Source organism: Rattus norvegicus, chromosome 8, assembly GCF_021556685.1.
Source record: "Rattus norvegicus strain SHRSP/BbbUtx chromosome 8, alternate assembly SHRSP_T2T, whole genome shotgun sequence".
NCBI lineage: Eukaryota > Metazoa > Chordata > Mammalia > Rodentia > Muridae > Rattus > Rattus norvegicus.
In genome coordinates this window covers 68,209,687-68,223,877 of record NC_141541.1, presented here as the reverse complement: position 1 = coordinate 68,223,877, position 14,191 = coordinate 68,209,687, and the positions used below count along the sequence as shown (strand labels likewise).

At 46.0% G+C, this 14,191-nt stretch overlaps 1 protein-coding gene across 3 annotated transcripts in view; it reads left to right on the top strand.

The window, feature by feature from the left end:
* Thsd4 (thrombospondin type 1 domain containing 4) overlaps positions 1-14,191 on the top strand; it is a 627,039-nt gene that overhangs the window by 509,939 nt on the left and 102,909 nt on the right.

Sequence of the window (14,191 nt, the reverse complement as noted above, 5' to 3'; positions counted from 1 at the left end):
TTAATGTATAAAAAAAAAGCAAGGCAAAGAAAGCTAAAGGAAGATATTCAGCATCAACATCTGGGCTCCACCTGCACACCGTCACGTGTGCACGTGAATCCGAGTGCACAGACATGCACACGCATACATATAAAAGTGCTATAAGAAATTTTTCTGAAGGGGAAGGATTGCCCTGAAGCCTTGTTCACCATTACCTCAGAACATTATCAAAATGTAAATCGCTCCCTGTGATTACAACGTTGCTGTCACTCTGGCCGAAAATCCTACCTGAGAACCCTGTGCGAACACAAGTGGAATTTCAGGGGACTGTACAAGCAGACCAGCCCTCCTTTGGGCTCAGAGGCGTGTTCGCCTTGTGTGGGATAAAACATCCCGATTCCCAATGAGCTGAGTACTGAGCAAATCGTAGGCAACCTCCCAAGCATAGTGCAGACCCATACGCCCTCTCCTGAGCTCTTTCCCATGCCAGTTCTGAACGAGCTGCCTTCACCTGCCTTGTCTATTAAGCCTCACAGGACTGTGAATTATCCTTCAATGCTGTCATTTTACAGGTAGCAATGTCACCTGTCCCGTGGCTGTATGATATGTTGAGAATGATCTTAGTTGAGCAGTGATGGATGCAGAGAAAGACTCTCAGAAGTACACACCCACTGAGGAGGCTTCTTCAGATTGGGGACTTGGAGAGGGGCTAGGACCTAAAGCCCAAACTCTTAAGGCAGGAAGATAGGCACAAGCCTAGATGGAGATGACAATTTGGCAGAACTGAGAACTGGAGGTGTTTTAAGTCACAGCAGGTGAACTTCAGATTCAAGGTCACTGCTCCTCCCCCTCCCACTTGGGGCTTCTGGTGGCTCTACTGCTTTCCCTCCCACCTTTTTTCTCTATCCCCCCCAACCCCCACCTCCTCCCAGCCTTGGAGAGCAGGCTTTTCTTTATTGTTGTGTGTTTTGCATGCTAGAGTTCAAACCCAGGGCCTTCCACATGCTAGGCAAGTGCTGTACCATTTGAGCCCTATCTCTAGCCTGAAGCCAGTCCTTCCCACGTGGCCTTACATCAAGTAGCCATTGTCTGTTTTCTTCCTGCCATACTTTCTGCTGGTCACTAAAACGCATTCTCACATCACCCATCAAACCGGTTCATCCATTCTAAAAGGAGTGTCCGTAGCTCATCAGGAGTAGCTACTGTAAATAAAACTGCCCTCGCCTGGTCAAAGGAGCCTAATTAAGAAGGGAAGGAGGGGTCTGCCCTGGTTCTATTAGAAAGTAGGCTGAGCAAGCCATGGGGAGCAAGCAGTAAGCAGCACCCTTCCATGGCCTCTGCATCAGCTCCTGCCTCCAGGTTCCTGCCCTGCCTGAGTTCCTGTTCTGACTTCCTTCAGTGATGAACAGTGCTGTAGAAGCGTAACCCAAATAACCCCTTTCCTCTCCATGTTGCCTTGGTCATGCCGTTCCGTCACAGCAATATTAACCCCAGCTAAGACAGAAATTGATACTAGGTTAGTAGGACTTTACTGTGATGGACCTGACCTTGTTGTTTTGGGGAGGATTGCGGAAGGACTTTGAAACTTTGGGCAAGAGACGCTGTTGAGTGTTCAAAGCTTGGTGAGCTGTTCTGCGGGAGCGTGAATGAAGAATGTTGAGAGAAATGCAGACGTCTGGCTTGTGAAATTCCAGAGGGAAGTTTGAGAGTCACTTAAAAAACTTATCAGGCCTGTTTGCTATTTTGAGTTGAGCGTCCGTGGTTCTGGTTAGCAGGGGCCGAAGAATCAGTTGTGATTAAAAATTGATCAGGACCACTAACGTATAATCTTTGTTTTGCTGTGGCAATGGATGCTGGTCAGCTGGAGCTAAGAAATTAGCGGTGATTAAGAAGACGTCAGCATGTGTTGAGGTGAAGTCTTCTGGGAACCTGTTTCCTCAGAGTCAAAACACAGAAACTGCTGGCAGCTGAGCTTGGTGATGTGTAAGTCGCCCAGGTGGCTTTGACGGCATGGCGGGGGTCATGGAGAACAGCTGAAGTTTGGCCCTGTGGGAGACTAGGAGAGGCTGCTCGTGAAGGTGCAGCCTCAGTGGCAGTTGAAAGCCTAGATTTAAAGGGGTCATGCAGAGAAGCTGAGGCTTGGCACCATAAAGAGAGTTTAGGAGAGGTGACTACTGGCGAAGGCGCAGCTCAGTTGGAGCAGAAGAGTCCAGCATTTTGGAAATGCCTACCACAGGATGAGCACCGAGAACAGCGGCAGTGGTGGTGTGGAGCATGGAGCTCAGAAGAAAAGCGGCGTGTGCTGCACAGCATGGGGGAGGACTCAAGCCATTTGGAGGATCCCAGATTGAGAGTGAATCCCAGCTATTGGACACGGCGTTATTTACACTGTTGGAGTTTGCTTTTACTTTGCTTAGATTGCGACTATGCCTGGTTCTTCCCGCTTGAAGTGGGAAAGTGTTTAATTTATTTTTGATTCTACAGAAGCTCACGGTTAAGAGATGTCTAAAGTTTTGAAAAGGACACTTTGGAGTTTGATAGAGACTTTGGATTTGAAAAGAGACTAGATAACTTTGAAGTGATAACTTTGAAGGTGCTTAAATTCGAAACTGTGGGACCATTTAAGGGTTTAGACGTCTTATATTATCATAATTTTTATTAGTGTGTGGTCTTGGGGATGGACATGGAAGGAGTCAGACTCGGCAGTGATGTGTTTGTGTGTCAAGTTGACAAGGGAACTGTGGTGCTGGCTAGTTACATGCCAACTTGACACAAGCTAAAGTCGTCAGAGAGGAAGGAACCACAAGTGAGGAAATGCCTCCATAAAATTTGGCTGTAGGCAAACAAGCATGTAGGGCATTTTCCTAATAGTGATTGATAGGGGAGGGTCCAGCCATTTGTGGGTGGTGTCATCCTTGGGTCTGGTAGTCCTGGGTTCTATAAGAAAGCGGGTTGAGAAAGCCATGAGGAGCAAGCCAGTAAGAAGCACCCCTCCATGGCCTCTGCATCAGCTCCTGCCTCCCGGTTCCTGCCCTGTTTAAGTTCCTGTGCTGACTTCCTTCAGTTATCAGAAGGACAGTGATCTGGAAGTGTAAGCAAAACAAACCGTTTCTTCCCCTCCTTGTTTTGGTCTTGGTGTTTCATCACAGCAATGGTAACCCCCAACTGAGACAGAAATTAACGACTTACGGTTCAAAGCAAACCATTCTGAACCATTAAAGTCTAGAGTAAACTTTCCTTAATTAGATTCCTCCTCAAGTGCCCCTCACCAATGCCATTCCATGGTGGAGAGGCGATGCTCTGAGGAGAAATAGAAGAAGAAAGAACAGAGCTCTTGGCCACTGGCTGTTGGAATATTTCCCTTCGGCAAGTTTAGTAAAAGCCTACAATCGCATGAACTCCTTATCAAGGCTTTCTTCACACGCACTGGTGGGATGCCTGGCCATGGAGACCCTCAGAGCTGGGCTTTGCCTCTGTACCATTTGCTTTCTCATTGCTGTGACCAAATACCTACCACGCAGCAGCTTAGGACACAAGGGGCTTACTTGGCTTATGACTTGAGGTGAGTCAGTCAGCAGCTGGGGAGACACGGCAGTTGGGGCTCTGTCAATGAGGGTGGGAGATTGCACCAAAGACTATTATGCACCCCTCAGTAGGACGCAGACACCACACAGAAAGTGAAATGACAAATTAATGCCCCGTGGGCAGGGCTATAAACCTCAAGGTTCGCTCCCACTGAACCAGTTCTTCGAGCAAGGCTCTGCCGCTACTGAAGGCCACACGACTTCTCAAAACAGCACTAGGAGCTACGTGAGCCTTCAAACACGGGGAAACATTTCACTTTCAAACCTGAGTTTCTTGTTTGTTTGCTTGTTTGTCCCCCCCCCCCAGGAAAAATACTTCTGGCTGTAATAAAGAAATGCCTTGATTTGGGTGGCTTAAAAAAAAAAAAAAAGAAGGGAAGGAGGTGTAAACCATTTGATGGGGGAAACAGTCAAACCCCGGGCTGAAGAAGGAGGACACCATGGTGTCCTGAGAAGGAGGCTGTAGGCAGGAAGCCCTCACCCAGCCATCTTGGAGACGTCCCTTCACGTCCTGGGGCTTGTTTTCTTTGTCTGTAGAGAAAGGGGCTGACTTCAGATCCTTTGGTGCTTTTGAGGACCTGGCTTCTCAGGGGGATGAGATTTCAAATATATCCTCTCTCCACCTCTGCCCCCATTATAAATATCACACCGGAAGGAAGCTTTCCAAAGGCATTTTGTTTTCCATCTGAAGCCAAAGAGTGGTCATGTTGTGTTGTCTTAGTTGTGACTGGAGAGAGTCGGTTGTCATTCAGCGGGCTGGGATGCCAGTTCGGTAAAGAAGGAAGAGTACAGAGTAAACAGAGAGTGACCTAACAGGTCAAATGATCCCAGACTGCAGCAGCTTCGGCCTCCTTGAGTGCCTCCAAGAGAGAGAGAAAGAATTCTTTTAACTTGTCTGTGGAGAAACCTGTGACAAAGCGCCCATCTCCTTACATCCTGCTTACTGACCTGCTGCTGCCAGCAGATGCGACCAGCAGCAGGGGCCAGCTCTGCTCACGAGTGCCTGGACAACCTGAGTGAGTTCCAAAGTCTGTCTGAGAGCTGGGCCTCACTGGAGTCAGTTACACTGGAAATCCATCACCGTGAGGGAAATACTCCCCAAAACACTACAGGAACATAGACGCCGTTGGTAGGGAGCATCGGAAATGAGTTGGATTGTGGGGTACTTTGTGCTTAACAAGCTCCTACTGTAATAGTAGCTTATTTTCTCTTCATTCTCTCAGAACCTCCACATAGTAAGCAAAATGGTATGAGTAACAACCTTTAAAAACAAGAGAGCAGGGGCTGGGGATTTAGCTCAGTGGTAGAGCGCTTACCTAGGAAGCGCAAGGCCCTGGGTTCGGTCCCCAGCTCCGAAAAAAAGAACCAAAAAAAAAAAAAAAAAAAAAAAAACAAGAGAGCAAACCCTTGGAGCCAGGGAGCAATGTGCCCAAAGGCTTTTCACCGAGCCTGTGGTACCGCTGAAAAAACCCACTTTTTTGGCCCAGAAAGTACTGGGTTATTTCATTTGCCCTTTGGCTATTCCCCGGTAACAAGAAACAACCACATGGAAAAATCACGAAGGTGGCTGACAGTTACAAGATGTGGTTTCCAGGATCCACAAGGGAAGGAGCCACTTTGGCGATTCAGCCTTCAGAGCATTGGGGAACAGCCTGATTCAGGGCTTTTCTAGGTCCCGCCAGCGGCCTGACTCCAGTAGATCTGGCAGGTGAACCAAGTCTAGTCTAGAAGCCGGATTCAGCTGTCATCTCCTGCTCTTGTGAATAAAGTTTTATTGGGACAGCTTTCAGATTGCAATAGTTCAGCTGAGCCACGATAACAGAAACCACGTGGTCTAGCTCTGTACAAAAGACTTGCTGTCCGCTGAGAAGTAGAACAGCACGTCGAAGACGTCTGTGTGCTCAGGAATCACCTGTGGGTGCTGTTAGACTATAGGCTCCGTCTGTGCCTAGAGGGGCCCAAGATTTCTTCTAGGCATAAAAGCCACCGGTAAAGCCTAGTCTGCTGTGCTATGGGTGCCCATTGATTAACTAGAAGCTGAAAAAGATGTAATGAGTTGTCATGTCCATATTTTGAGACAAGCTCTCTTGTAGCCCAGGCTCTAGCCTAACTCCAGCCATGTAGTTAATAACAGCCTTGGACTTCTGACCCTCCTGTCTTCCTTTCCTTGGTTCTGGGATTAGAAGCCTGCACCACCATGCTCAGTTTCTTCAAAACTGAAATGGAACCCAGGGCCTGATGCGTGCCAGGCAAGCACTCCATCCACTCAGCTGTATCCCAGTTCTCAAAGTAAACTTGTTAGCCTCTATTTCTTTTGAGAAGATTCTCATTCCAAAGTTAAAATGGCAGCATTTTCAGCTGCAGAAGCAGTTCCCAGGGAAAGAGGCAGAGTGAGCAGATTAACATGACTGACCTCAGTGACGGGTAAATAAATGAGAATGATCATTGGGGTCCACACTGGACCCTGGCTGTACAATGGCTCTGTCACATGACTGCCCCACCCCTACCGCCTGGGACTTGGATCTGAAGGGCACTGACATCAGTGACATCCTGGCAGGACTTCAGGCTTCCTCATGCCCTCACCCGTGGGTGGCCATTCTCAGTCCAATTGGGCTTTCCTTCAGGACACATCCCCTGTGCCCTCAGCCTCTGTTGTAAATCTGTTCCCAGCATCCAGGCTCCCACCCATCTCTGTCCAACCTATTGCAGGCCACCATGTGCTTCTCCACCTCTAGGTTCCTCCATTTTCTAAGCACAGCCTGTGTCTGCCAGCATCATTTGTAAAAGCTTCTCAGTCCACTACTCTCCAACCAACCCCCTAGCCAGTCCACCAGTCCCCAATGCACCCCAGCCCTTCCCCAGGCAGCCTACCACTCCCCAACCCGCTCCCAGCCAGTCTCAGAACTCCAAGCCTTGTGCTTTCCCAGCAGCCTTCTCTCAGCATCTCATCCGATGCTCCTAGAGATCACCATAAAGGGGCATCTGGAAAGCCTCGAAATGCTAGATATCATAACTAATATAGACAGGTTTTTAAGAGTTTTCTCGAACATCATGAAAATAAAAATCCTGACCGTTCCACTCACAATTTTTTAACATTCTATAAGAGGGAAACCATGGTGAACCACCATGGCAGGATCTTGCATGTGGGATTACATGAATATGCAGTGAGCCTGAGGTAGGTCCACCTTTCCTCTCATGTTTCCCAGAGATCATTCCTCTAAATATTTGGCTACTATTCCTTATTCCTAAACTAGTCATTTAGGTGAGTGCCATCTACAAGACTTATAGGTTTCCTGTGGAGAATACTGCACGTGCGCATACACATACACCTGGGCGTGCAAACACACACAAACACACACATTTGCAGATGGGATGTGCATCACAGGGGTGGCAGGGATACAAGTCTGAGTCTCCATCCTGGCCTTCTGGTGTCAGGATTCACATAAGTAGGTGCCTCTGGTTGAGATTGGATCTGTGGGCCCAAGCTGCCTGTGCTCCAGAGAGCGGCCTCCACTTGAAGCAGGACTCTCAACCCAACAGACTCTTCCCCTCTGAGTTGATAGTCTGCTTCCAGAACTCAGTGCTATAGAATGCAAGTGGTTTCTCTTTGCTTCCTTATGGTAGAAATTTCCCATTCTGACACACTGACCGTCAAGTCCACAGCCTCTGATGGACACATCCAAACAATGCAGGATTTTCCTAGTGCCAGTTGCCTTCTGAGACCCTGAGAAATTACAACTTTGCCAGATATGTCTAATATCTTTACACTGAATTCACTGTGTTGGTTTAAAAACAGAGGCTTCTATTCTTCTACACAATGAATGTATGGGCACCTTACTTTTGTATATATTCTTGTCATTAATCACTCCATGTCCCCTCCCCCCAGCCCTTCTCAGTCCCTGGGAAGTTAAAACATGAAAGTTTAGTGTTTGGCTTGTAGCTTGGGATGTCGTGTTGGCCTGACAGGTCTGTAAACACTGGTGTGCTTGGTTCCCCCCTAACTGTACCCCACAGGAGTGCCAATGTCCTCTTCTGGTTGAATCCATTAGTGAGGTTTTACTCTCTGATGGAGTAAGATGGGCCCCGAAATGTGACAGCCATGGGTCTGATTAAAAGCAGTTTCCAAATCAGCTTCTCATGCTCATATGCCAAGAATTTTAATTAGCTGAGCCCGTCTTCCCAGCCCCTTCGGTAATAACTTTTTGCATTCTGTATAATAATTAAACCAGATTAGAACAGAGGAAAGAGAACATGGAGGATTCAGGATGGGGCAGTTGGGGTCAATGGAGAGCAACTCTCCGAACCTCAGTCTTGCTTCATCTGAACCTGTACCCACCACCCTTAAAACATTCGCAAGCCTTATTGAAGTACATTTTTTGTGTCTTTACACTTAGACCAGTGACTGGCAACTTTATTTTAAGAGCCAGATTATAGATACGTTAGTCTCTGTGGACTGGACCGTCTATGTTACCTCACTGCCCTGCCATTATAACCCACAAGTAGCCATAAGCAATCAGTAAACAAATGGCATGTTTGTGTCCAGGTTGGTCTCTATTTACAAACACAGAGGTTGGGCCTGGAAGCTGTGCTTTGCTAGCACAGGTTAGACTCTAAGCAGGATCTGTGTCTGGTTCCCCTTCATGGCTTCCCTGCCCTCACATCACATTATCCTCTGTTGTGGTTAGCTCCGAAAGCCTGCCGAATGATCCAGAGGGTCAAGGGTACAAGCACGTCTTCGAGAACATTTTAATAATAATAGTACAGAGAGAAAGAGCCATCCAACATTTCCCTGGGAGCCTATATGCTGTTTAACCATTTCCCTATGTTGAACACTAAGGATGATGCTAATGTTTTTATTATTGATGATAATCCTGTGATGGGCTCTGTCATCCTGAAACCATTGGCCTCATTTCTTATCATTTCCTTTGCATAAATTCCTAAAAGAATGCGACGCTTGAAGCAGCATAGATTGCTAAATTGCTTTCTCAAGAAGGTGGAATTCATCTACATTCCTCACAGTGACATGAGAGAGCGCTTTATCATATGCAGAAGTCTTCTTTCAACAGAATGTCATCCATCAAAGTTTTGGACTCCATATGCATTTCCACAAATTAGTTCACCATAAGTACCAGAAAATTAGTGTTAGCTCTAAATCATTTTAATGTCCTCCCCCACTGTTGTAATGGCGTGCTTCCTAAAGCTTCATGTTTTACCTCTCCAGATCACCTAGCCAGCCAGTTGAGGTTGCCCTGCCTTGCATGTTTGTGATACACATAGAGAACACCTGCTTCCCATTAGGGAATTGGAAACCACCCCCACTATCTGAACGCCTGGCACCACCCTCCCTACCATGATGGACAGAGCCTCCTCCCTGTAAAATTCACCAACAAATATGTCGTCCAGATTGCTCATTTCCCTCAGGAAATCTCATTTAGGTTAATTTTGGCACACAAATTGAGGGTAATTCTTGAGCAATTTCTCTTATGATGGCTCGCAACGTGTAAAATTTTCCTATAATGTGTTGCAAAAGAAATCACGGGGAAAATACTAAGAACATCTGATACTTGTCCAATCATCTTTGTAACAGCAAGATATGCCTCTTCCGGAAGGCAGTACCTGGAGAACAGAGGACTCAAACTAGTGGTGGGTGGGTGGGGAGCAGGTGTTCACTGTGGATGTCATCAACAGATGCTGTTTGAACAGTGAAAATGGAGGCACCATGTAAGGAGTTGTCTTGGGGTCCCTTGTGCCCTCCCTTTGGTTTTTTAGCCTTTTTAAAAAAATTTTTCCAAATGAAGAAGATAGTATTTCTAGCTGAAGAGTGTTATAGAAGAAGGGATGGGTCCTCTGCTTACATGGTGATGAGATTTACTTAAAAAATGAGATGCTTTTCGGGAGTAAGCAAATCTGTAGAAACAATGATAACAAGCCCCAGCATTCTGTAAGAAGCTACCACAGCACGTCTAGGGTTCTAGCTCCAGTTTCCTTGCTTCTTCATTCCAAAAGCCTGACGTGGTCAGTACTACAGCATCTCCAGTCACAACTCCAAAAGCACCCAAAAACCAACTCAACTGTCATGTGCAGAGGGTCAAGACTCATAAACACAGAGCACCGACAGGACCTAGGGCTCACAGGCTCCCATGCTCATCTTAAGCATATGATGACATTTTGCCGGGGCCTCCAAAAGAGTTTGGGAATAAGCCACCAGTTCTGAGTCATCTCCATTAGGCATGAGTTAGTCAGCATCCTGATTCAGAAGCCAGAGTTCCAGCCACTATTCCCTGATATCTCAGGATAGGATTGTTTCTGGCACCTTGTAGAGAAGCCTGGCTATCATCTCACACTAAGTTAGAGACACAGCCAGGTCTATGCCCCTGGCTTCCTTATGCCCAGTTCAATATTCTTCCCCTCATTCCAAACTGCTTTTCCTGCTTGATGGTGGTGTCATGGGCTTATGTTCACTTATCAGTGAGTGCATAGGGTTTTTAGTGATTGGGTTACCTCACTCGGGATTATATTTTCTAGTTCTATCCATTTGCCTAAGAATTTCATGAAGTCATTACTTTTAATAGCCGAGTAGTACTCCATTATGTAAATGTACCACATTTTCTGTATTCATTCCTCTGTTGAAGAACATCTGGGTTCTTTCCAGCTTCTGGCTATTATAAATAAGGCTTCCATGAGCATAGTGAAACATGTGTCTTTGTTATATGTTGGAGCATCTTTTGGGTATATACCCAGGATTGGCATAGCTGGGTCCTCAGGTAGTACTAGGTCCAATTTTCTGAGGAACCTCCAGACTGATTTCCAGAGTGGTTGTACCAGCTTGCAACCCCACCAACAATGGAGGAGTGTTCCGCTTTCTCCACATCCTCGCCAGCATCTGCTGTCACTTGAGGTTTTACCTTAGCCATTCTGACTGGTGTGACGTAGAATCTCAGAGTTGTTTTGATTTGCATTTCCCTGATGACTAAGGATGTTGAACACTTCTTTAGGTGCTTCTCGGCCATTCGAGATATGCACATGTGTTGTTCGTTCCTTCCTCGATGCCTTTGTGTCTATATTCCCTCTACTCTTCTGTCTTAGTTATATGTTGATCTGATAAGACGCCATGAGCAAGGCAACTTATAGAGTGAGCAGTAAGGGGTTCTGGGGGTATAAGAGCTGATGATGGCACAGCTGAGAATTCCCATAGCAAGCTTCCAGCAGCATGCAGAGAATATAGTGGGAATGGAACAACCTCACCCATAGTAACATTCCTCCTTCAACAAGACTATACCTCCTCATCCCCAAACAGCCACCAACTGGGTACCAACTATTCAAATGCCTGAGCCTGATGGGGGACACCTCATTCAGACCACCACATTGTCCATAGTCATAATCATAATTAAGTTAGACTATTGGTTTTAGTAGAGTGGGATCTATTTTCTTTTTAGATTTATTTTCAGTTTAGGTATGTAAGTGTCTGTATGTCTGTATGTCTGTATGTGAACCACATGCATGTAGCATCCATGGAGGCCAGAAGAGGACATCACATCCCCTGGAACTGAAGTTACACATAGTTCTGAGCCTCCGTGTAGGTGATGGGAACCAAGCCCAGGGTGTAACCACATGCTTTGTCACCCAGCCACTTTGTTCCCCGAAATAATGACTCTGAGACTGAATTATTATGAATAAATGCCTAGGTCAACAGCTTGGATTGTTCCCCAACTAGCTCATAACTCAATTATTCCATTTATTCTATTCTGTGAATGCCACATGGCTGGTCACCTCTTCTTGGTTTTTTTTTTTTTTTTTTTTTTTTTTTTTTTTGTGTCTGTCTCTATCAGCGGTCCATGGCAAATCTCTCCCCACCCCCACCTCTGTGCCTGTCTCTATCCCAGAATCCTCTCTCTGCCCCACAATTTCCACCTCCCTATTTCCTACCAAAGCTAATAGACCAACAGCATTTTATTAACAGGGGATGCTTTCATACATTGCACAAGGGTTTCTCTCTACAGCTCTTCAAGAGCAGGCAGTGTTCTTAACCAATGAGCCATCTTTCCATTTTACTATCTTGTCAAACCCCTGATCCAATGGTGGTAGCATTTCTTGTTTCAAAGTAAGGGAGAAAGCAAGACAGCGAGGGTGTGGCTATCGTTTTTTTGTTTTGTTTTGTTTTGTTTTGTTTTGTTTTGTTGTTTTTTGTTTTGTTTTGTTTTGTTTTGCTTGTTGCTTTCCTGCTAAAATGTTGAGGGGTGAACACTTCACTTTAAAGGGGAAGAGAGACATAGCAAACATGGCATTTTGAAAGGCTAAATGGATATGGATGAACATGTTGTGGTGATGTCCTGTTACTGTCAGAAATAATGTTTTACAGAGAAGCTATTTGTGGAGAGACCAGTGATTACTGACTGAGTCATGCATGCTCAGGAATATGGAAGCAATAAGGGGGCATAGGTGCCTGCAGAAACGTCATTCAAAGCTGAGGAGCAAACACCTTCTGATCTGACCCCTGGATCCAACCCATAGGACCCACGTGGGTAGACCCATGGTTGTTTAAGACAATCAAAAGGGAGCTTTGAATGGTCTGCCCGCCACTCTGCTCCCGTGATGCGGTCTCATGGTTGCTATTAGATTCAAACCCACAGCAAGCTTGTGAGTCAGTGAACATGTGTCTCAAGTATTAGAATACCATTCTGATTTCATCTTCTGTAACCCTGAACCCCAGTGAATAATCCTGTAATCCCAACATTTCATCATCCAAACTCCATTCTGCCCGCTTCTATCTACCCATGGAAATGTGACAGAATTCTCTGCTGAGACCGTGAGTTCCAGCTTTGAATTCAGGAAATGGGATCATGGGCCCTATGGAGCCAGCTTGGGCAGTGGAAGAAAGATTTCAATCAAGATCATTCTGTTTTGTTCCAAAGCTTTATTTTTTAATGCGAAATAAAATTGTCTAATAGAAACACAAATGGTTGGTGGGAAATAAAGAAGAAACTGAATAATGAGATTGGGGGTAGGGGGATGAGATTCTAGTTAGACGAGAGTCTCCACCAGTGAGGTTGACCGTATGATGAAGCCTGTTATTGGAAATCTGCCTGCCGTGCAGCCTGGTGATGCTTCAGGCATTGCGTTTGAGGATGTGCTTGTGCTCGGGGCTCCAGAACCACAGTTACCAGTGGAGACTCGGAGCCTCAGCTCTTATTTCCCAGAAAACTGGGCCAGGAAATGGCGCTTTGGGGGGTGACTTTGTCGAATGGTAGGATCTGCAGTGTAGAACAGATTTGGAGGCAAACCTCAGGGTTTTTTTTTCCCCCTTTTTTTCTTTATTAACTTGAGTATTTCTTATTTACATTTTGAATGTTGTTCCCTTTCCCGGTTTCCGAGCCAACATCCCCCTAACCCCTCCCTCTCCCCTTCTTTATGGGTGTTCCCCTCCCCATCCTCCCCCATTACCACCCTCCCCCCAACAATCACGTTCACTGGGGGTTAAGTCTTAGCAGGATCCAGGGCTTCCCCTTCCACTGGTGCTCTTACTAGAATATTCATTGCTACCTATGAGGTTAGAGTCCAGGGTCAGTCCATGTATAGTCTTTAGGTAGTGACTTAGTCCCTGGAAGCTCTGGTTGCTTGGCATTGTTGTTCATATGGGGTCTCAAGCCTCTTCAAGCTCTTCCAGTCCTTTCTCTGATTCCTTCAACGGGGGTCCCGTTCTCAGTTCAGTGGTTTGCTGCTGGCATTCACCTATGTATTTACTGTATTCTGGCTGTGTCTCTCAGGAGAGATCTACATCTGGTTCCTGTCGGCCTGCACTTCTTTGCTTCATCCATCTTATCTAGTTTGGTGGCTGTATATGTATGGGCCACATGTGGGGCAGGCTCTGAATGGATGTTCCTTCTGCCTCTGTTCTAAACTTTGCCTCCCTATTCCCTCCCAAGGGTATTCTTGTTCCCCTTTTAAAGAAGGAGTGAAGCATTTGCATTTTGGTCATCCTTCTTGAGTTTGATGTGTTCTGTGCATCTAGGGTAATTCAAGCATTTGGGCTAATAGCCACTTATCAATGAGTGCATACCATGTGTGTTTTTCTGTGATTGGGTTACCTCACTCAGGATGATATTTTCCAGTTCCCTCCATTTGCCTATGAATTTCATAAAGTCATTGTTTTTGATAGCTGAGTAATATTCCATTGTGTAGATGTACACATTTTCTGTATCCATTCCTCTGTTGAAGGGCATCTGGGTTCTTTCCAGCTTCTGGCTATTATAAATAAGACTGCGATGAACATAGTGGAGCACGTGTCTTTTTTATATGTTGGGGCATCTTTTGGGTATATGCCGAAGAGAGGTATAACTGGGTCCTCAGGTAGTTCAATGTCCAATTTTCTGAGGAACCTGCAGACTGATTTCCAGAATGCAAAGTTCAGTTTTAAGTGAGGTATTTACTGTGGTTCCAAAGAGATTTAGGAAATTGTCAGCACGGGGCATCCATGACCCTCCCCATAATAGGAGCCAGGGGTATAAAAACAACTTCACTGGTCCAATTATATAAACGTCAAACCCTGCCTCCTTCCTATTCAATTTCTCCTGATCCATTACCTGGATCAGATGAACTATTAAATCGATCTATCTTGCTTACTGGGGGGG